At 40.4% G+C, this 23,573-nt stretch overlaps 1 long non-coding RNA gene across 1 annotated transcript; it reads right to left on the reverse strand.

The window, feature by feature from the left end:
* Positions 1-373: 373 nt before the first annotated feature.
* On the reverse strand, positions 374-23,506 carry LOC112133142 (uncharacterized). The gene is made up of 2 exons (XR_002914817.2): positions 23,447-23,506; positions 374-954 (listed from the first exon to the last, which is right to left on the reverse strand). It is a non-coding gene; the product is annotated as an uncharacterized LOC112133142 (long non-coding RNA).
* Positions 23,507-23,573: the final 67 nt, after the last annotated feature.

Consider the following 23,573-nt stretch of genomic DNA (forward strand, 5'->3'; position numbering starts at 1 on the left):
GTCACCAGCTGCCTTGGATGTCAAATGGGGGTGATTACACTTGTACCTACCAACCCCATAGGTGGTGCTGAGAGAATTAAACATGCTAATGCTAGTAATGAGCTTAGAACATGCTGGGCCAACAGCAAGCCCTCGGCAACTGTTTGCTGCTGATCGTGATCGTGTTTCTGTTGTATCTCTTCCATTGCTTACAGTAGTGGTGGGCACACAAAGAGATATTCTGCCAGTATTTCACCACTGATTCTATACACTATCGTGAACAATCAGTTTTAGTTGAACCATGCCATTCTTCCAGCATGCACATTGCTTTTGAATGCTGTTGAATATCTCAGACCTTATCTGCCTAGCTTGAGTCAACACAAGTATACATTAACTTATTTCGTGAATATTTAATATTATCAACCAGGAGCCAATATTGGAGCTGTGAAAAAGACAGCAAAATTTTTGCCTTCATGGGTGCTTCATTTTAGTGAAGGAGACACAGCCGAAGGAGCTAAGTGAAAGAGGCAGCCACTCTGGGGAATTCACTGCATGAAATGACTTTGTTTTGAAAGTTTCAGAGGCAAAATTATCCAGATTGTCTGTCGGCATCTCCCAAATGTACCTGGCTGTTTGCTTTGCTCACGAGTTCATTCATTTTAGCTATGAAGCTTTTATCCAAGTGCTTGGAATTTCCTTTCTTGAACATCCCTTTAATCAGGTCCATTCCCCTCCTCACCTCCTTGATCATTCTTCTCCAGCATAGTTGCTAATGATGTGTGCATGTGCCAGACTTGCACAAACGTTGGGCTGCCAACCACTCTGCGCCTGTTAATTCCATCCTCAGCTCAAGCCGGGATCCTTGAGTTACAACAGATGCTGCTTCCCTGGGGCTTCAGCCCCCATCGATCAGCTTTGTTGATGAGGAAGAAAAGTTTCCTCCTTGACTGCCATTTGAATATAATTTATTGTGTTCTGAAAGAAAAGTGGAAAGACGAAAAGGTATGGATGGGCAATAATACAAATGAATTGTGATGGATGATACTCAGATTTCAGTTTCAAAGGAATATGCTTTTAAGTCGATAAATGATTGCAATGGTGAGACGAAGTCTCCACAGCTGTGCCAAATGGGCTCCTTCAAAATGGCCAGAGTGTCTATTGGAGTCCATGAGGGAGTGAGATGAACAATTACAATAAAGAGAATAATAAAACGAACACATGGTGTTTAAGAGAAACAACACCATAAACAGACTGTGGATTTTAATCCAGGCTCCAATCTTGAGCAAGTTACTTAATGGCTCTGCGCCTCATTTCCTCAGGTGTAAAATGGGAATTCTAGCACCCGCTTCTAGCAGAATTGTTGGGAGGATTAAATGAGTTAAAATACAGGAATTCAGTAGAACAGTGTCTGGCATGTAGTAAACACTAGATTGATGTTTGCTCTGTTTGTTGTGATTAATGGTGAATTTTGCACTCTACCAGGTCCTGAGCTAAACCTGTCTGTCCACGACTTCACTTCACTATCACCACCACTCTCCCTGTGACTGTCATTGTGCTCACCCTTTACAGGGGGAAATGGGTGGAGAGCTATGCACTTGTCTTCCAAATACAGAAGAATTTCTGACTTTGTTCTTATCCTCTCTTAGGTTTTTGTTGTTGTTTTGTTTTGTTTTTGGAGATGAAGTTTCACTCTTGTCGCTCAGGCTGGAGTGCAATGCTGTGATCTTGGCTCACTGCAACTCCCACCTCCTAGGTTCAAGCGATTCTCCTGCCTCAGCCTCCCAAGTAGCTGGGATTACAGGCGCACACCACCACGCTAGCTAATTTTTGTATTTTTTTAGTAGAGACGGGGTTTCACCATGTTTCCCAGGCTGGTCTCGAACTTCTGACCTCAGGTGATCTGCCCTCCTCAGCCTCCCAAAGTTCTGGGATTACAGGTGAGAGCCACCATGCCCAACCTCTCACTTAGGTTTTACATGAGTGTCTTCTGTTTATGTATTTGCAGTTCCAATTAGGTATAGGAAAAAATTTTAAACACTGGAAATAAATATTCCAAGCTGTTCATAGTGATTGTTTCAGGGTGATAGGATTATGAGAGGCTAGTTTTCTTCCTTCTATCTTTCTGTATTTTGATAATTTCTAAAACTAGTTGTGTGTGTATATGTATATGTGTTTATTTACAATAAAATGTAGAAAATGAATGTTTAAATGTAAGAGAAGGGCAGATTTAGTTCACCTCTTTCTTTTCCTGAAATAACTCAATCAACTTCCTCATCAGAGCACGTTAATAAGAAATCAGGAACTCAGTGTCACATACAGGACCAAATTAGCTCATGCTGGGCCTGGTCGTTGAAGAATTATTGCTATTTCTGGGGAATTTCTTGGTCTATGAGATACCAAAGCTCATACAACAATATAATTTTATATGATGAATTATGTAGTTATATACATGCTGTACTAAGAAATGCTACATCTGAGATAAAGGTGAGTATAATATCATAAATAATTTAAAATTAGAATGAAAATAAATAACAACAAAAGCAACAGCATATTTCCTATGTAAAGAGGAATTGCTTACATTTCAGGTGGTTTGTGAGTTTCTTTTGAATTGAGCACTTCTATTATCTGAGTCCTGGCCTGAATCTGAGGTTGATTATATGTTACCTTACAGCCGTAGAGACCATTTCTCCTTTAACAATACCACTCAACCTTTCATTTATCTTTCCCGGTTTCCTGCTCACTTGAAAATCTGTTGAGAAGACATTATAGGTTTGATAGATCAGATTAAAAGGAGAAAAAATAAAATAAATGTAGTCCTACTTCACACTAACCTTATTTAAGAAAGCAGCAAGAAAGCTCTAAGGTCGGCTGTCTGAGCTCAAGAATTCAGGGGCAGGGGCAGTTAGAAGTCCTCCTCATTCAATCTACAGCCTCAAAAAATCTTAGGCCTCTCATGGATATAAGTAGTGGTAATGGGACGAAGGCATATTCTCTCTCTCTATGGCCCCCCACCTCAATTTCGCAACAATAGGAACCCAAGAGGAAAAAAATAATTGTCCAAAATGTGATAGAACCTTTTATTAATATGCATTTCCAAAATACTGCTGTACAGTAAATCACCCAACTACGTAGTCACTTAACAGAAAACAACAACTGTTGACAATGATGCAGAGAAAAGAGAGCACTTTACACTGTTGGTGAGAATGTAAATTAGTACAGCCTCTATGGAAAACAGTATGGAGGTTTCTCAAAGAACTAAAAATAACTACCATAAAATCCAGCAATTCCACTACTTAAAATCTACCCAAAAAAACTATTATATTAAAAAAAAAGACACCTGAATACACACGTTTATAGCAACACTATCTACAACAGCAAAGTCATGGAATCAACCTAAGTGTTCATCGGTGGATGATTGGATAAAGAAAATGTAGTATGTCTACAGAGCGGAACACTATTCAGCCATAAAAAAAAAATGAGATTATGGGTTTTTTTTTTTTTGCAGCAACATGGATGAAACTGGAGGCCATGATCTTCAGAGGAACAACTGAGACACAGAAAGACAAATACTGTATGTTCTCATTTGTAAGTGGAGCTAAATAATGTGTACACATGAACTTAGAGTGTGGAATGATAGACAGTGGAGACTCAGAAGGGTGGGAGGATGGCAGGGGATGGGTGATGAGAAATTAATGGGTATAATATACATTGTTTGATAGATACCCTAAAAGCCCTGACTTTACCACTACGCAATATATCCGTGTAACCAAAATTACAATTGTACCCTATAAATTTGTACAAATAAAATAAATAAATGCACATGACTTATTTAACCACTTTAGACTGTTTCTAGTATTTTACTATCATAAACAGTGCACCAAAGTCATTGTACTTTGTCATGTCACATATGTAAATGTATACATATTTGTAAATTCTAGATATGGCATTGCTGGGTCAAAGGGCATATGCATTAAATGTGTTTCATTAACGAAAAATGGAAAATGAATAAATAATTTTTAAAAACAATGTAGGCTGGGCGCAGTGGCTCACACCTGTAATAGCAGCACTGTAAGAGGCTGAGGTAGGCGGATCACTTGAGCCCAGGAGTTCGAGACCAGCCTGGGCAACACGGCAAAACCTTGCCTCTACAAAAAACACAAAAATTAGCCGGGCATGGTGGTGCACACCTGTAGTCCCAGCTACTTGGGAGGTTGAGGCAGGAGGATGGTTTGAGCCTGGGAGGCAGAGGTTTCAGTGAGCTGAGATTGTACTATTGCACTCCAGCATGGGTGACAGAGTGAGACTCTGTCTTAAAAAACAACAGCAACAAAAAAACACCTACTTGCTTAAATAGCAATTAGGCATGATTTTTCAGCTAGACAGTTCTGCTTACCTGTACTGGGCTTAGCTAAATTTGACTGGGCTCCCCCGGGCATGTGTGGTCAGCAGGTTTGGGGTCTCGGCCTCAGTTCGGTTGACTCGTTCCTAATCCACATGATTCTCCAGCAGGCTAACGCAGTCTAGTGGACATGGCAGTTAGATAATGTTCCACCAGGGAGAGAGGATGTGGGCACAATCTCTTAAATTCTAAACTCAGAACTAATCCTCCATCACTTCTAATGCATTCCACCGGCCAGCCCAGATTCCAGATGGGGAATAGTCGCAAAGTCATGCTGCAAAGGGTATGGATACAAGAAGGGGGGAAAATTGGGGCCACGTTTGCGATCAACCTACCACAAACTGGAAACATAATGGTACAGGAAATAAGCAACAATTATGAAATATGCTTCATTGTTGTAATTATCCTGAGACAGTGTAGATCATAGGATTTTCACCACGATGAAAACCAAAAAGTACTCAAAATTTTAATTAAGGACCATCTGAGAAGACACAGGAGACACCCATCAGATCTTGTCCCTGACCCACCCCCTAAGAGGCATTTCCCACTCTGGAAGAAGAGTGCTTTGATTCCTGATGATTCTATGGAAGATTATTCCAAGTCTGGGGCCCCTTCAGAATGAAATCATAGCAGCCCTGTGAGGAGTTTGTTAGGTACCCAAGGTGATCAATTATTTCTGCAGTCCTGAAGAAGCACAGAGCAGTGAGATCATTGAAGTTGTTTCAGATGTCTTAACAAGGTCTCCTGATCTCAGGCTTTGTTTGACATAGTCGAGTTTTGACAAAAGGTAGAAACATGAAATTATGCTGTAGCCTGAAAAAATTCTCTTTTAAATGAAAACCTAAATTTATATTCAAAATTGTATGCATACTGAGATTGAAACCATGTAAAGCTATGTACATAAAAAGACAAAGGTAAACCAGGAACACATAAAAGGGAAAATAATTATATTCAGGTGATGCAGTGGTCGTGTTTTTCTCATTTTTCAAAATTTTCTTTAATGCTGGGGTTATACTGTCTTACCATAAAAGGGCGGGGGGCTGTAAATAAATTGAAAGCAAAGATTAACAAGCATTCATCTTCAATAGTATACACATTGTAGAACAGTGAAAGCTTGGTATTGTCTTTTTATTTTATAATCTTTAGGCTGACAATGAAATATTCAAGTGCCAAGAAACACAAAAGCAGTTCAGAATTATACTTGAGGAAGAGTTATGTGACTCCACTATCATTACTTAATTCGTACAAAGTGCCTTAAATAAGTGGTTTTATCTTTATCTTGTGATTTTTTATTTAGTAGATTTCTATGAATCTGTCTAATGATGACAGGCCAGCAGGGCCCATGTGCTGAAGCATATCTAACAATGCAATCACAGTAATTTGAAAAAATAACAAAAGAATAATCATGGCTATAAATTCTCTGGCTGGTTTTGAATGCAAATGCAAAAATGTGGGTAAATGTTCAAAACTAATGTAACTAAAGCCAAAAAGAAAAACCTGGCTCACTAGGAAACATTTTAACTTAGAGTGTCAAATAATAAAGTTAACTCAACGTAAAAGCAAAGGAAACATGTTTTGTGTTTTGTTTTCCAGGGCTGAACACAAAGCTTTTAATATTAGTCAAAAGTTTGATAAAAGGATGCAGCACTATCTGAATCAGAAAAGTAGTTTTTGCTCCTACCACTATTGAATAGTTTGTAAGGAATGAGTTGATGATTCCAGCCTATTCTTAGATCCCTCCCCTGCCTCCTACTTCCCTACAGAGACCAGAAATAACCACAATAGGAACATTTTCTATCCATGCCATACTGGTTCCTTTCAAGTTATTTTTATATACATTTTCTCATTTAAGATTCTTCCAGACCAGTGGACTAAATAGCACAGACATTATCATCTCCATTTACAAGACCAAGACCCCCCAAAATAAGTAACTTTGAGATTACAAATATTTTAAGTACCCTGATCTGATCACTATACATTATATGTATTGAAGCATCACTATGTACTTCATGAGTATGTACAACTATTTGCCAATTTAAAAAATAAAAATTTTAAATTTTGAAAAGTTAAAAAAAATGTAAGTAGTTCAAAGACATACAACTGGTAAGTGGCAGGTTAGGTTCACCCTTATGAGCAGCAGAAAAGGAGGGCACTTAAAGATGCTGCCTGTCATTAAGAAAAGATGTATGATATTAGAGAGAAATTTAAAATATAAAAGCAAAAAAAATGCCCGTAATTCCACTTACCAGAGAGAGCTACTTTTAACACCTTGACATAGCTCCTTCCAGCTATAATGGTCTAGCTTTGTATTTCACTGAGCAAACTGAATCAGTAAAAAGAGAACTTCCACATTCTCCCCAACCAGTCTACCAACCCCACATCTGTGTCTATATACCCTGCCTTCCCTCCTGGTACAAGGGATGAACAGACCGTGTTCCTACTGTTTATTCTGCACTTGATTTTATTTTCTTTTACCTACTCAGAGATTCATTTTGCAATTAGCTCCTAATCAGTGGTTCCCCCATGCCAAACGATTGCTATCAGTAAGCAAACATACTATAATCTCTCCCATCCAGAACAAAGAAACAAACAATGAACAAATCTTTGTGGCCCCCACATCCTTCTCTCATGGCAGCCCTGTTTCTCTGCTCTCCTTTTTAACACACAGTCTTCAAAGTTGTCTAGACTCCCTGGCTCCTGTTGCACCTTGAACACACTCCACTCAGGCTTGCATTCCTGCCACTCCACTAAAACTGCTTTTGTCCAGGCCAGCGACCTCCCCATGTCCAAATCCAATGGTCAGTCCTCAGTGCTCTTCTTAATCCGGCAGGAGCACTTGACATCTCTCCCACTTTCTTTGAAACACATTCTTCTTTTGGTTCCCAGCCCACCATCCTCTCTTGGTTTTACTCCTGTCTCCAAGGCCACTTCTCACTTGTGCAAGTTCTTCCTCTCCCCAACCCTAAGATTGGCCCAGTGCTCAACCTTTTCACTTGTTTATCTCTATACCAACTTTCTTGGTGATCTCATCAGTCCCATGCCTTAAATTACCACCTGTACATTGATAATCCCCACATTGTATCTCCAGCCCTGATATAAATTTCTCCCCTGAACTCCAGAATTACATATCTCCACTTGGACATCTAATAGGCATCCCTGGTAGGCTCCAATATAGCCTTGCTGTTTGTTTATAAGTGTTATCAGTTCTGATTCATTGAAAATCCCTTCTGATTAACCAGCCTGTTGGACACCAGTTGATAGTTTTAAATATCGTCCTTTTGATGAAGGCATCTCAACTTTAAAATGGCCACACTGAAATCTTGATTCCAGCCCGCTGGTACTCCATCTTCTCACAGTCTTTCCCATTTCCATAAACATCCTTGTACTTACTGTTTCCTCTGCCTGGAAATCTCTTCCCCCAGATACCTGCTTGTCTTGCTCCTTCACTTCGTTCAAGTCTCTGTTTAAACAGCAGCCATGAAATCCTCCCTCAGCACCTACTTAAAAGAGGGGCTCCTCATTCCCCACCATTGTGCTTCATCCTTGGCCTTTTCTGTTTTGCTGTGTTGCTCTTTTCATTAAAGCACATATGAGATGATAAAATGTGGAGGGAGGTTATATATGATATGGCAGATTTGCTCATTCGGTTGTTCGTTTACAGTCTTTCCCCACTAAAAATTATGCCTCAGGCAGACAGGGGCATATTTTAGATTTTGGTTCGGTGTTTGATACTCAGGACCTAGAAATATGTTTTATGTACAATAGGCTTTTGTTTTCTCGGGGGAGACAGAAATTGAACAAATGACTGGGCAAATGTATCATATTATATGTTATATAATTGAATGATTTCAGCTAAGAAGAAAAAAGAAGCAGGAAAGGGACTAGAGAATGAGAGAGACATGGATGTCTATGTACATGCACACATACAACACATGATTTAGAAAAATAGTACCAAAAAGACCATTTGGTTACCTGCTTTTTAAAAAACAGTACATATATATATTTTCTGGCCAGGTATGGTGGCTCACACCTATAATGCCAGCACTTTGGGAGCCTGAGGCAGGCGGATCACTTGAGGTCAGGAGTTGGAGACCAGCCTGGACAACATGGTAAAACCCTGTCTCTACAAAAAATACAAAAATTAGCCAGGCATGGTGGCGCACGCCTGTAATCCCAACTACTCGGGAGCATCACTTGAACCTAGGAGGTGGAGGTTGCAGTGAGCCGAGATCGTGCCACTGCACTCCAGCCTGGGCAACAAACAGAGTGAGACACTCTCAAACAAAAAAACAGTATTTTTAATGACTACATAAGGTTCCATTGTATAGATTATTGTTTATTTAACCAATCCAGCATTGTCAAATATTTAAATGGGCTCCTTTTTTCACCTCTATAAATATGTTAGGTTTTTTTTAATTTATGGTAATTTTATTTTATAAAATTTTTTTATTTTTCCATAAGTTATTGGGGTACAGGTCATATTTGGTTACATGAGTAAGTTCTTTAGCAGTGATTTCTGAAATTTTGGTGCAACCATCACCCGAGCAGTATATACTGCACCATATTTATATTCTTTTATCCATTGCTCCCCTCCCACTGTTCCCCCCAAGTCACCAAAGTCCATTGTATCATTCTTATGCCTTTGCATCCTCATAGCTTAGCTCTCACATATCAGTGATAACATACGATATTTAGTTTTCCATTCCTGAGTTACTTCACTTAGAATAACAGTCTCCAATCTTACCCAGGTCACTGCAAATGCTGTTAATTCATTCCTTTTTATGGCTGCATAGTACTCCATTGTGTATATATACCACAGTTTATCCACTCATTGATTGATGGGCATTTGGTTTGGTTCCACGTTTTTGCGATTGTGAATTGTGCTACATACACATGCATATGCAAGTATCTTTTTCGTATAATGACTTCTTTTCCTCTGGGTAGATACCCATTAGTGGGATTGCTAGATCAAATGGTAGTTCTACTTTTAGTTCTGTAAGGAATCTCCACACCATTTTCCATAGTGGTTGTAGTAGTTTACATGCCCATCAGCAGTGTAGAAGTGTTCCATGTTCACCATATCCATGCCAAGATTGACTGTTTTTTTATTTTTTATTATGGCCATTCTTTCAGGAATAAGGTGGTATTGCCTTGTGGTTTTGATTTGCATTTCCCTGATCATTAGTGATGTTGAGCATTTTTTCATATGTTTGTTGGTCATTTGTATATTTTGTTTTGAGAATTTTCTATGCATGTTCTTAGCCCACTTTTTGATGGGATTGTTTGTTTTTATCTTGTGGATTTGTTTGAGTTTCTTGTAGATTCTGGATATTAGTCCTTTACTAGATGTATAGATTATGAAGATTTTCTCCCACTCTGTGGGTTGTATGTTTACTCTGCTGACTGTTCCTTTTGTCATGCAAAAGCTCTTTAGTTTAATTAGGTCCCAGCTATTTATCTTTGTTTTTATTGCATTTGCTTTTGGGTTCTTAGTCATGAAATCCTTGCCTAAGCCAATGTCTAGAAGGAATTTTCCAATGTTATCTTCTAGAATTTTTATAGTTTCAGGTCTTCAGTTTAAGTCCTTAATCCATCTTGAGTTGATTTTTATATAAGGTGAGAGATGAGAATCCAGTTTTATTCTCTTACATGTGGCTAGCCAATTATCCCAGCACCATTTGTTGAAAAGAATGCGCTTTCCCCACTTTATGTTTTTGTTTGCTTTGTCAAAGGTCAGTTGGCTGTAAGTATTTGGGTTTATTTTTGGGTTCTCTATACTGTTCCATTGTTCTATGTGCCTGTTTTTGTACCAGTACCACACTGTTTTGGTGACTGTGGCTTTATAGTGAAGTTTGAAATCGGGTAGTGTGATGCGCCAGATTTGTTCTTTTTGCTTAGTCTTGCTTTGGCTATGCAGGCTCTTTTCCAGTTCCATATGAGCTTTAGAATTGTTTTTTCTAATTCTGTGAAGAATGATTGGAGATATCCTAATGGGGATTGCATTGAATTTGTAGATTGCTTTTGGCATGATGGTCATTTTCACAATATTGATTCAGCTCATCATGAGCATGGGATGTGTTTCCACTTGTTTGTATCTTCTATGATTTCTTTCGCATTGTTTTGTAGTTTTCCTTATAGAGGTCTTTCACCTCCTTGGTTAGGTGTACTCCTAAGTATTTCATTTTTTTCAGCTATTGTAAAAGGAGTTGAGTTCTTGATTTGATTCTCCGCTTGGTAGCTGTTGGTGTATAGAAGAGCTACTGATTTGCGTACATTAATCTTGTATCTGGAAAATTTGCTGAATTCTTTTATCAATTCTAAGAGCTTTCTGGAGGAGTCCTTAGGGTTTTCAGAACAGACGATCATATCATCAGCAAACAGTGACAATTTGACTTCCTCTTTATCGATTTGGATGACCTTTATTTCTTTCTCTTGTCTGATTGCTCTGGCTAGAACTTCCAGTACTATGGTGAAGAGGAGTGGTGAGAGTGGGCATTCTTGTCTTGTTCCAGTTATCAAAGGGAATGTTTTCAACTTTTCCTCATTCAGTATTATGTTGGATGTGGGTTTGTCATAGATGGCTTTTATTACATTAAGGCATGTCTCTTGTTGCCAATTTTGCTGAGAGTTTTAATCATAAAGCAATACTGGATTTTGTCAAATGCTTTTTCTGCATCTATTGAGAGGATCATGTGATTTTTGTTTTTAATTCTGTTTATGTGGTGTATCACATTTATTGACTTGCATATGTTAAATGATCCTGCATCCCTGGTATGAAACCCACTTGATCATAGTGGATTATCTTTTTGATATGTTGTTGGGTTCAGTTAGCTAGTATTTTGTTAAGGATTTTAGCATCTATGTTCATCAAGAATTTCAGTCTGTAGCTTTCTTTCTTGGACGTGTCTTTTTCTGATTTTAGTATTAGGGTGATGTTGGCTTCACAGAATGAATTAGGAAGGGTTCCTTCTTTCTCTATCTTGTGGAATAGTGTCAAAAGGATTGGTACCAATTCTTCTTTGAATGTCTGGTAGGATTCTGCTGTGAATCCATCTGGTCCCAGACATTTTTTTGGTTGGTAATTTCTTAATTACCATTCCAATCTTGCTGCTTGTTATTGGTCTGTTCAGGATATTCAGTGCTTCCTGATTTAGGCTAGGAGGGTTGTATTTTTACAAGAATCTATCTATCTCTTCTAGGTTTGCTAGTTTATATGTGTAAAGGTGTTCATTGTAGCCTTGCATTATCTTTTATATTTCAGTGGTGTCACTTGTAATATCGCCTGTTTAATTTCTTAGTGAGGTTATTTGGATTTTCTCTCTTCTTTTCTTGGTTAATCTTGCTAATGGTCTATCTATTTAATTTATCTTTTCAAAGAACCAGTTTTTGTCTCATTTATTATTTGTGTGTTTTTGTTTGTTTCAATTTCATTTAGTTCTGCTCTGACCTTGGTTATTTCCTTTCTTCTGCTGGGTTTGGGTTTGGTTTGTTTTTGTTTCTCTAATTCCTTGTGGTGTGACCTTAGATTGTCAGTTTGTGCTCTTTCAGACTTTTTGATGTAGGCATTTAGCACTGTGAACTTTCCTCCTAGCACTGCCTTTGCTGTATCCCAGAGGTTTTTGATAGGTTGTGTCATTATTATCATTCAGTTCAAAGAATTTTTTAATTTCTACCTTGATTTTGTTTTTGACCCAATGCTCATTCAGGAGCAGGTTATTTAATTTCCATCTATTTGCATGGTTTTGAAGGTTTCTTTTGGAATTGATTTCCAGTTTTATTTCACTGTGGTCTGAGAGAGTGCTTGGTATATTTTCAATTCTCTTAAATTTATTGAGGCTCATTTTATGGCCTATCATATGGTCTATCTTGGAGAAAATTCCATGCACTATTGAATGTGTACTCTGCGGTTGTTAGATAAAATGTTCTGTATGTATTTGTTAGGTCCATTTGTTCCAAGAAACATTCCAATGTTTCTTTGTTAACTTTCTGTCTTGCTGACCTGTCTAGTGCTGTCAGTGTAGTATTGAAGTCCCCCACTATTATGTTGCTCTCTATCTCATTTCTTAGGTCTATTAGTAATTGTTTTATAAATTTGGGATCTCCAGTGTTAGGTGCATATATGTTTAGGATTGTGACATTTTCCTATTGGACAAGGCCTTTTATCATTATATAATGTCCCTCTTTGTCTCTTTTTACCATTGTTGCTTTAAAGTTTGTTATGTGTATACTTTTGTTTTTTTGTTTTTTGCTTTTGCTTTATAACTTGTATTTTTGTTTTATAGGTCCTGTGTGATTTATGCTTTAAAGAGGTTCTTTTTTGATGTGTTTCCAGTATTTGTTTCAAGATTTAGGGCTCCTTTTTGCAGTTCTTGTAGTGGTGGTAATGGCAAATTCTCTCATCAATTGTTTGTCTGAAAACAACTGTATCTTTCCTTCATGTATGATGCTTAGTTTCACTGGATACAAGATTCTTGGCTGATAATTGTTTTGTTTGAGGAGGCTGAAGATAGGCCCTGAATCCCTTCTAGCTTGTAGGGTTTCTGCTGAGAACTCTGCTGTTAATTTGATAGATGTACCTTTATAGGTTACCTGATGCTTCTGTCTCACAGCTCTTAAGATTCTTTCCTTCATCTTAACTTTGGATAACCTTACGATGATGTACCTAGGTGAAGATCTTTTTGCAGTCAATTTCCCAGGTGTTCTTTGTGCTTCTTTTATTTGGTTGTCTAGGTCTCTCACAAGGCCAGGGAAGTTTTCCTCAATTAGTCCCACAAATATATTTTCTAGGCTTTCAGAATTCTTTTCTTTTTCAGGAACATTGATTATTCTTAGGTTTGGTTGTTTAACATAATCCCAGACTTCTTGGAGCCTTTGTTCATATTTTCTTATCATTTTTTCTTTGTCTTTGTTGGATTGGGTTAATTCAAAGACTTTGTCTTTGAGCTCTGAATTTCTGTCTTCTACTTGTTCAATTCTATTGCTGAGACTTTCCACAGCATTTCGCATTTCTAAAAGTATGTCTGAAGTTTTCTGAATTTATGATTGTTTTTTCTTTAAGCTATCTATTTCCTGGAATATATCTCCCATCACTTCTTCTATCATTCTCAGAATTCCTTGCATCATGCTTTGTCTTTCTCTGATCCCTCCCTGATTACCATAATAACTAACCTCCTGAATTCTTTTTCAGGTAAATCAGAGATTTCTTCTTGGTTTGGATCCATTGCTGGTGAACTAGTGTGATTATTTGGGGGTGTTGTAGAGCCTTGTTTTGTTGTATTACCAGGGTTGGTTTTCTGATTCCTTCTCATTTGGGTAGGCTGTGTCAGAGGGAAGGTCTAAGGCTGAAGGCTGTTGTTCAGATTCTTTTGTCCCATGGGGTGTTCCTTTGATGTAGTACTCTCCCCCTTTTCCTATGGATGTGGTTTCCTGTGAGCCGAACTTCAGTGACTGTTGTCTCTCTTCTGAATCTAGCCACCCAGTGAGTCTACCTGGCTCTGGGCTGGTACCAGGGGTTGTCTGCACAGAACCCAGTGATATGAACTATCTATGGGTCTCTCAGCCATGGATACCAACACCTGTTCCAGTGGAGGTGGTGGAGGGTGCAATGAACTCTGAGAGGGTCCTTAGCTTTGGTGGTTTAATGCTCTATTTTTGTGCTGGGTGGCCTCCTGCCAGGAGGTGGTGCTTTCCAGAAAGCATCAACTGCAGTAGTGTGGAGAGGAACCGGCGGTGAGCTGGGCCCTAGATTCCCAAGATTACATGCCCTTTGTCTTACACTACTAGGGTGTATAGGGAAGCACCATCAGCTTGGGGCAGGGCTAGGTGTGTCTGAGCTCAGACTCTCCTTGGGTGGATCTTGTTGCACCTGCTGTCAGGGATGGAGGTGAGATTCTCAGGTCACTGGAGTTGTGTACCTAAGGGGATTATGGCTGCCTCTGATGAGTCATGCAGGTTGTCAGGGAAGCAGGGTAAAGCCAGCAGTCACAGGCCTCACCCAGCTCCCGTGTAAACTGAATGGCCAGTATTACTTCCACTGTGACCCCCACCCAGTATCCCTGAGTATGTTTCCAGGCAGAGGGCGAGAAGGGCTTGAAAACTTGCCTGAGGCTGTCTGTCTCCCAGCTGTGGGGGAAAAAAAGGGCTTCAGTTCTTCCCCTGCCTGTGAAGTCTGTACTCCAGATTTGCACCCTCCCCCGAGTTCTGGCCAGGAGGCTTCCCACCCCATTCCAATTATTACAAAGTTCAGCTAGAGAATTCTTTCTCCCTGTGGAGTTTTACCACCTGCCCCTCTGGCCACCCTCCCTGTGGATCCCTGTGGTGCCAGGCAGGAATTGGCTGCTTGGGGACCCAGAGAGCTCCCAGGGCCTTTCTGCTGCTTCCTCTACCCCTGTATTTTGCTCAGCTCTCTAACTTGATTCAGCTCCAGGTAAAGTCGGAAACTTCTCGCACAAACAAAACTTCAGCTTCTCCAGTGGGGGTGTACTTTTGGGAGAAGAGGGTCTACCTTTCCCACTTCTGCAGTTGGGGCACTCACAGTATTTGGAGTGTCTCCCTGATCCTGCAGGAGTAGTCCACCTCTTTCAGAGGGTCTATGGGTCCTCTCGGGATTGCTGGTTTGTTCTTGCAGTCTATCTGGAGCTAAAATTCACAATGCAAGCCTCCACATGCTGCTCTCTCTAGAGGTGCAATCTAGTCCTGCCTCCCATCCGCCAGGATCCTCTAGTTCCAATTTCTATTTAGGTTTATTTTAGAGTCCTCGGATTCAATATGTAGCCACAGCCCCACAAGGTTACCAAGCACTTGAAATGTGGCCAGTCCAAATTAAGATACATTATAAATGTAAGATGCACGCCAGATTTCCAAGACTTGATGCCAAAAAAGGAATATAAAATATCTCATTAATAATTCATTATGACTATTATATGATAAAGTGATTTTTTGATATGTTGGGTTAAATAACATGTTATTAATTACATATAATACAAAATTTGTTTCACCTGCTTCTTTTTACTTTTTAAATGTGCCTACTAAAAAAATTTAAATTATATAGGTGCTTTTATTATATTTCTATTGGACTAGTGTTGGTCTAGACTCTTAAGGGAGGACACAGAATTTCCATTAACTATTTGCTACTTTGAGCTAACAAGCCATTCTTTTAGAAATCAACACAATTCAAAGCTCTAGCCTTTCAGATTATAGTCTTGATTTGTTTGATTTGATGCTTCCTTCTATTTACCTGAGGGAAATAAGATTTTTATATTGGTATATACTAAAAGTAGTTTTTGTGTTTCATGTGCCCATTCTGATGCTGTTTGATCTCTTGGCACCTCCAATCTACAGTCCTGTGGTCCTCTCCAGACAAGCTGGGTGTTCCCTGTATTGATAATTCAGGAAGAGGTAGGTGGGCGGACAGGAGGATGAAGCTTGGAATATGGGCTTTGTGGGCAGATGAGGAGACTTGCTTATTTCTCACTCCCAAAGACACTCTCCTATCAGAGGCTTAACCATGCCCCTTGCCCATGACCAGGGTCAGAGAAAGAGGCATCTCCTTATGGAGTCACAGCTGAATATGAATAACCTGCAATTCACAGGCCAGCCTGTCTAGTTCTTATTACTCTCTCTGTTTGTATTTTTCATTTTCCCGAAACCTATAATATGGTCCAGTCAAATGCTAGAGCTGTATCTTAGCTCTACTGTGGGGTAGCAAGGGAAGGATAAAGTAGCCAAGCTTGAATAAGAGTATATGCTTGTTCTTTGCACTTTAAAAATATATCTTCAGCATTTCCTTGTTATTATATTATACATTTTTTCCCAAGAGTGATTTGTAATGGCTGCATAATATTCCATTATATAAAAAACCACAGTTTTTAAAATCCCCTACTGGATTTCCTGCCTTCCTTTTTTCTTTTTTCTTTTGTAGGTATAACTACAATGGCCATCCTTATCTGGAGTTCAACAACCTTGAACTGGGCTCAAGCGATACATTCATTTTAGCCTTCCGAGTAGCTGGGACTATGGACACATGCCACCGCACCCAGGCTAATTTTTATTTTTTGTAGAGATGGGGTTTTGCTACGTTTCCCAGGCTGGTCTCAAACGCCTGGCCTCAAGCAATCCCCCCACCTAGGCCTCCCAAAGTGCTGGGATTACATGAATGAGCCACTGCACCTGGTTTCATGCATGATCTTGATTATCTATTTTCCTTGAAGAATTGTGGAATTCTAGGATAAAAAGATTTTTGAGTCTCTTACTAAGTTTTGGAAAATTGACATTCTGAAATATACCAATTTATTCTGCCACTGATATCCCTATTTTCTTATAATTTTAGGATTTGGAAGAATTGGGCCCATATCAAACCCATATCAGCAAATGGAGGAAGTATATGTGGTCCCTCTTAGGCCACTGTTTGCCCAGTACTTGGTGTACCTGAGAGCCCCCAAAAACAGCTTGTTGATATCTCTTGATTTGAACCTGCATTTTTGGTGCAGAAGGAATTATGTGGGCTTGGGAACCACTGAGAACTGAAAAAGGAATCCTAACACATCCATTTGTGAACTGTGTCACTGTGGACGCACTATTGAACCACTTGCACCCTTGATCTTCTCATCTTTCACATGGGGATGGCCCTACCTACCTCACAGGACTATGGTAAGGTTGAGATGAAATCACGCATGTAAAGCACCTGGGAGGAAGCTTGTCCTTAACCAGTATTAATATTCCACCCAGAACCCCACCCGAACCCCCTTCTCCATTCCACCAGTTCCTCCGTCTCATCCCCGCCCCCACCTCATGAACGACAGCAGTGGCTTCTCTAACATCTTAGGATTCTGAGTTTGAATAAATTACTAATATTTTTATTTGATTTGATGTTCAAAGTCTCTGACCAAAAGTGAACAATTTAATTATTTTAGTTTATTCTATTTTGTTTGAGACAATGTCTCCCTCTGTTGCCCGGGCTGAAGCTCAGTGGCGCAATTATGGCTCACTGCAGCCTCGAGCAATCCTCAGGCTCAAGCAATCCTCCCACCTCAACCTCCCAATTAGCGGAGACTACAGGCATGCACCACCATGCTTGGCTAATTTTTAAAAAAAATTTTTAGAGATGGGGTCCCACTATGTTGCATTATGTTGTCTCACTAGGCTGGTTTCGAACTCCTAGACTCTAATGATTCTCCTACCTCTGCCTTCCGAAGTGCAGAAATTATAGACGTGAGCCACCACACTCAGCCTGAAGGTGAACAGTTTACAAGTCAAGAAGAGAAATTGTCCTTTCTGTGATATTGCCGGACTCCCCCTGGCTGAAGGTTACTATACCAGCCTTGTGAGTGATAACCAGGCTGTTTGGTCCTACAGCCTCTCAAATGAAACTTCTCTCTGGTTTGAAAAGAGCTTTTTTTGGGAGGAATACCCACATGAATACATGGTTTTCTGTACTGAACAATTATCAACAACAGTGAAATTAAGTCAAGAAATTTTTAGCTATTTACAAAGTCATAACTGAAATTTGTGTTACCATTCCTATTTGCAATCATTTAATGCATGAGTTCGTGATGAAGTTATGACCAAATACGACTTGAATTCATGATTTGTTTGGACGGGAGGGGGCAGATTTTGCTCAACATTTATTACAGTATTCATTCAGTGAGATTTTATTTAGCACTTGCTGCATGCCAGGTGATGAAACAAGTATTGCAGATTAGGGCTGAATAAGGAAGACATGGTTTTAGATTCAGAAGCTTCCAGTCTACAGTAAAGACAGACAAGAAACAAAAGACAATAAACAAAAATGCTACATAAATTACTGTATAGTGTGAAATTATGATAAGAGCCACAAAGGAGGAGAGGAATGCGTTGACTGTATTTGTGTCCGGGGTACCTAACCTAGAGAAATGGGTGAAATTTAAACTAGGCTCTCAGAAATGACTAGTTAAAAAAAGAGTGGCAGATTGTATTTTCCAAAACTAGTCACAACCGTATGTCTGCCCCACATGCCCTTCTAGAACCTGCCCTTCCTCCATCAAGGGCCAGAGTCCATGTCCCCTCCTTCTGTCCCTGGACAGATCTTTGTGACTGCTTTAACCGAGAAAGCATATTTGAAATGATGTTGTATAACTTTGGAGGTAGCTCATAAAAGGTGATGCAGCTTCTAATCAGCCTCCTCTCTCAGAAGCTCACCCTTGGAACCCAGCCACACGGATAGGCCCATGTGGAGATGAACTGAGACCCCAGGCCTAAGCCGTGGCTGAGTTGACAGCAGCAGATTTTTAGCCACATGAGGGAACTGCCTTGAGGGGATGCTGTGACCCCTAGTCAATCCACCCTAGGTGATGCTGCATGGAGCAGACGAGCCTTCCCTCCAATCCCTGCAAATTGCAGCTGCTTGAACAAAATAAATGATTACAGTTGTTTTCCAACACTAAGTTTGGGGTGGTCATTTACATAGCAATAGATAACCAGAAGACAGAGTATACTATGAGAGTGACAGACTGAAGGCAGGAAGAGCTTCACCTGTCCAAGGACATGAAAAGAAGCCAGTGTGACTGGAGCACAATGAGCAAGGGAGGGTGTGGAGTGAAAGGAGACAGAAGGGGCTGGAGGAGGCAGGCCAAGGCATCTTTGGAGGCAGGGCTACCAGTCAGCTAATATACAATGGGCTGGATATACACAGTACAAAAATATCAGTTCCTGTCACTCCCACAGCACAGGGCAGCTCCTCTAGACTTGTGCTGCTTTTGTCACACCCATCACCAGCCCCACCATGTCCCACCTGAGGTGCCAGGATCAGTAGGCAGGAGTCCCTCCTCTGAGTTGCTACTTTCTGGCCCCACCTCTTCCCTTTTAATTGCTTCAGTCCTAGGAATGGTAGCTGCTTCCTGAAGTTATTCGTATCCAGGCATCTGTGTAACAAATTTCCTGATTACCCCTGTGTTTGAAATACCTAGGGTGATTTTTGTTTTCTAAACTGAATGCTGACAACAAATAGGATGACACTTCCCCACTCCCTGCTGCTGTGGCCCTTCTCAGAAGCCCCTTGGACTCCCTGGGATTAAAGAGGTGACACCAGCACCACAGGCACCCATCTCCAAATCTTGCTCCAGCACTGAGATTAACATCAGTTCTAACTGGTTTGTGCTTCTGCTGTATAGGGGAGTAAATATTTTGAATAACATCCCCCTGCAGAATATGGAAATAATTTTAGACTTGATTCTAAATCCAATGAGAGGCTACTAGAAGATTGTAGACAGTGGCCTGACATAATCAAATGTACATTTTAAAGGATTACTTTGACTACTGTATGCTGAATGTACTGGAAAGAGGGCAAAAAACAATATGAATACTAAGAGGCTAGTTAGGAAGTTATTACACCTCCTAACTGAGAAATAATTGTGGCCTAGACTAGGCTGATGAATGTGGGCATAAGAATACAGGTTCTGGCCGGGCATGCTGGCTAACGCCTGTAATCCCAGCACTTTGGGAGGCCGAGGCGGGTGGATCACGAGGTCAGGAGATCGAGACCATCCTGGCTAACATGGTGAGATACCGTCTCTACTAAAAATACAAAAAATTAGCCAGGCATAGTGGCGGGCGCCTGTAGCCCCGGCTACTCAGGAAGCTGAAGCAGGAGAATGGCGTGAACCCAGGAGGCGGAGCTTGCAGTGAGCCGAGATTGCGCCACTGTACTCCGGCCTGGGCGGCAGAGCGAGACTCTCTCTCAGAAAAAAAAAAAAAAAAAAAAAAAAAAAAGAATACAGGTTCTGCTAATCCAGTTTAGGTCATCAATAACCTTGCTTTCTTCTCTCTGTCTGTCTCCCCTACATGAAATATAAAGATTGATCTATAAAAGGCTATAAACTGGCAAAGCGTAAGAAAAAAATATTTAAAGAGAGAGATTGGGTGACTATCGCTGCAAAGGGCCAAGACCAATTAAAACAGAAACAGGTCTGACAGCCTCCCTAATTTTTATCAACTATTAGCTGGCTTCACACACCAGAAGGCATTTCAAGGAAGGTGTAAGTACTTCCTTCCCCACTCTTCCCCCTAGGAACCTTGTTCAGCATGTCAGTCACCAGGTCTTGCTCTACAAGGTGACAGCCATCGCTGCCCAGGCCAATGTTAGTAATTCTCCATACTTGCAATATCCTCAGAGCCCGATTCTCTCCTTCTTTCAGGAATAACTACTGTCAGAATTGCCTAGATGATTCTCCAGGCTCCATTGTTTACCCACCTCCTGTCCCATCCTTTTAGAGTTCCTGCACAGCTCTGGCATTTACTTCTAATCCAGAAGCTTCCAGAAACGTCTTTGTGAACTGCTAGGACTTTCTTGAGAACTTGGGACCTGAGTTCTTTATGGAAGGCCTTCAAGGGTAGATATTGAAATGTGCTGAAAAGAACAAGAGGCTTGAATGGCTATGTGATGCTGGGAGAGTAACAGACCTCTCTTAGCCTCTGTTTTCTCACCTGAAAATAGAGAAAGCCATCCCTACCTGCCTGGGCTTTTAGGCAGTTCAACTACCTTTACCAAAGCTGTACCTAGCTCACATTAGTTGCCCAATAAATAAATCATCTCATTAAAATAAAAAGAATACAGGTTCTGGACAGATTTATGAGGTAAAGCAGACAGTATGTGGGAACTCATTGAATGCGGGGATGAGAAGGAGGCCGCCATCAAGAAGAACCCTAAGGTTTCCAGTGTGAGAAACTTGGGGCATGGAGTTCGTTTGCTGATAGGAAACTCAAAGAAGCAGGGGGAGGAATGGGTCATAAATTCCATCTGGGCCATATTTGGGTAAAATTACTATGAGTCATCCAAAGGCAAATATTGAATATATGCTTTGACATATAGATTTGAAGTATGGAAGACAGAGATCTTTGCAAGAAATAAAAATTTCCAAGTTATCAGACTGTAGAGATGGTATGTAGAGCCTTGGAAATGGGTAAAATAATTTAGGAAGTGATTGTGGAGAAAGAGAGGAGAGTCCACGTCCAGGATTATGCCATGAAGAAGACCCAGGAAAAATGAAGGAAGGAAGGAAGGAAGGGAGAGAGGGAGGAAAGAAGGAAGGAAGGAAGGAAAGAAGGAAGGAAGGAAGGGACAGGAAGTGTGGTGTGGAAGGAAGGTACGATTTGTTTTTTTCTTTTTTCTTTTTTGTAGAGACAGGGTCTTGCTATGTTGCCCAGGCTGGTATTGAACTCCTGACCCCAACTGATCCTTCTGCCTCTGTCTCCCACACTGTCAAGACAACAGGCATAAGCAGCAGTGCCTGGAGAGTAGGATTTTCAATTGGAAATTTCAGGCAGGCATTGGGATTGCTGCACTATCCTTGGCCCATATTTTCAGTCTCATTCCTGCCTTAATCCTTAGTAGTCTAAAGGTTGAAATGGTAGGGAAGATGGTGACATGGAGAGAACTCTGGTTCAGACAGCCCTGACCTGGGAACAAGGCTCAGCTGCTCTCTCACCGTGTGACCAAAGTAAGACTTCTTTTTTCCCCACTTTCAGCCTCTATTTCCTTTTTTCTTTCTCTTTAAAAAAAAAATTGTTGTAGAGATGGGAGTCTCACCATTTTGCCCAGGCTGGTCTCAAACTCCTGGCTTTAGGTAATCCTCCTTCCTGGGCCTCCCAAAGTGTTGGGATTACAGACATGAGCCACTGTGCTCAGCCCATTTTCTTTTCTCTTTATCAGCATTAAAAGAGTGTTGTAAAAATAAAATAACTTGATGTGTATAGATATATTGATATACATTCAGATATATATCTGAAATATATATAGCTATATATCTAATATACATAAAACATACATAAATTGCTATCTCTAGATATACCTACATCCACAAATATCTATATATATCTATATATATCTATACATATCTATAGATAGATGGCAATTATATACAAGATTTGCATAAAGTTCTCAGCACATGGCAGATACTATGCAAAAGTTGGCCCGTCACACACACACATACGCAAACACACTCCTGACCACCCTCCTTTCACACTTAAGAAAATAAGAACCAGCTGATTTAAAAAATAATCCTCCACCAGCGCTCACGCCTGAAGAATTGGTACTTTCAGAGCCTGAGAAGCCTTCTCAGCCAGCCAGAAGACAGAACCCACACTGTGCAGCTCCTCAGCGCATGGCTTGCATCATGCAGATGCCCACAAACCCTTCACTCAGACATCGCTGAGGCTGGGGCCAGGCAGCCGCACAGGCAGCAAAGAGCCAGGTCTTGCATGCCCTGAGACCCTAGAGAGAATTTCTGTAGGTTTTGTTGTTGTTTTGTCCTCTGGGAAGGCTGCTCTTGACTTTCTGGCAATAAATAGAGAAATATAGATAGATGATAGATAGATAGATAGATAGATAGATAGATAGATAGATAGATAGATAGGCAGATATCAATTTAGAATATATATGGTCCCCAGGTTTCCCCACTGGATATCCAAATTGGCCTCACCGCATCTGTAATTTAGAAATGATGTTACTCCTAAGGCATTGGGCATAGCAGCTAGGAGGCCAGATACCTCCACTCCAAATACTCTGTCCTGGCAGTCCCCCTATTTCAAATGTCCTTTAAGGCTGTATATCAGGCTCTGTGTCCTGGTTTGGGGCTTTGAAAATATGGTCACCATTTAGAGATACAGACAAAAGTAAGACATTCTCTTTTTTCCTCCAACTTAAAAAGAAATTATTCGTTACAAAAAAAAAACACAAAACATTATAACAAGCGACATGACCAGACATTTTATGGAAAGAAAAATTTACCCCTGAACCCTGACATACAAGAAATCAAAATGTTTTCTTTTTTTGTCATGCCTTTCTCCATTCCTAATTTGTGAAATATTTATGATTGTAGCATTAAACAAAAACAAAACAAACCAACAAAAAAAAACAGGCAGTGCCAAAGCTGTGTGAGCTCCCAGACCTGCACTCTCCCACCGTCTTTTCCGACTCCTCTACCCAGATACATAGAAGCAAACCGTGGGAGGCCTTCTCATGCTACCCAGCCCACCTGCAGATGGCCCAAATGAAACCCCCCAAACCCTCAATCAATCAAATTTCCCAAACATTACCTACTGCGTGTTCAGCTCTCTTCTAGACACAGAGCAGGGTGAGGAGGAGGGATGTAGGAAAGAAATAGAAGACCTGGTCCTTACTCTCTGGGGCGTTGCCATGGCAACGGGAAGGGGGGGGCTACAG

This window comes from Pongo abelii, chromosome 3 (assembly GCF_028885655.2).
Source record: "Pongo abelii isolate AG06213 chromosome 3, NHGRI_mPonAbe1-v2.0_pri, whole genome shotgun sequence".
NCBI classification, from domain to species: Eukaryota; Metazoa; Chordata; class Mammalia; order Primates; family Hominidae; genus Pongo; species Pongo abelii.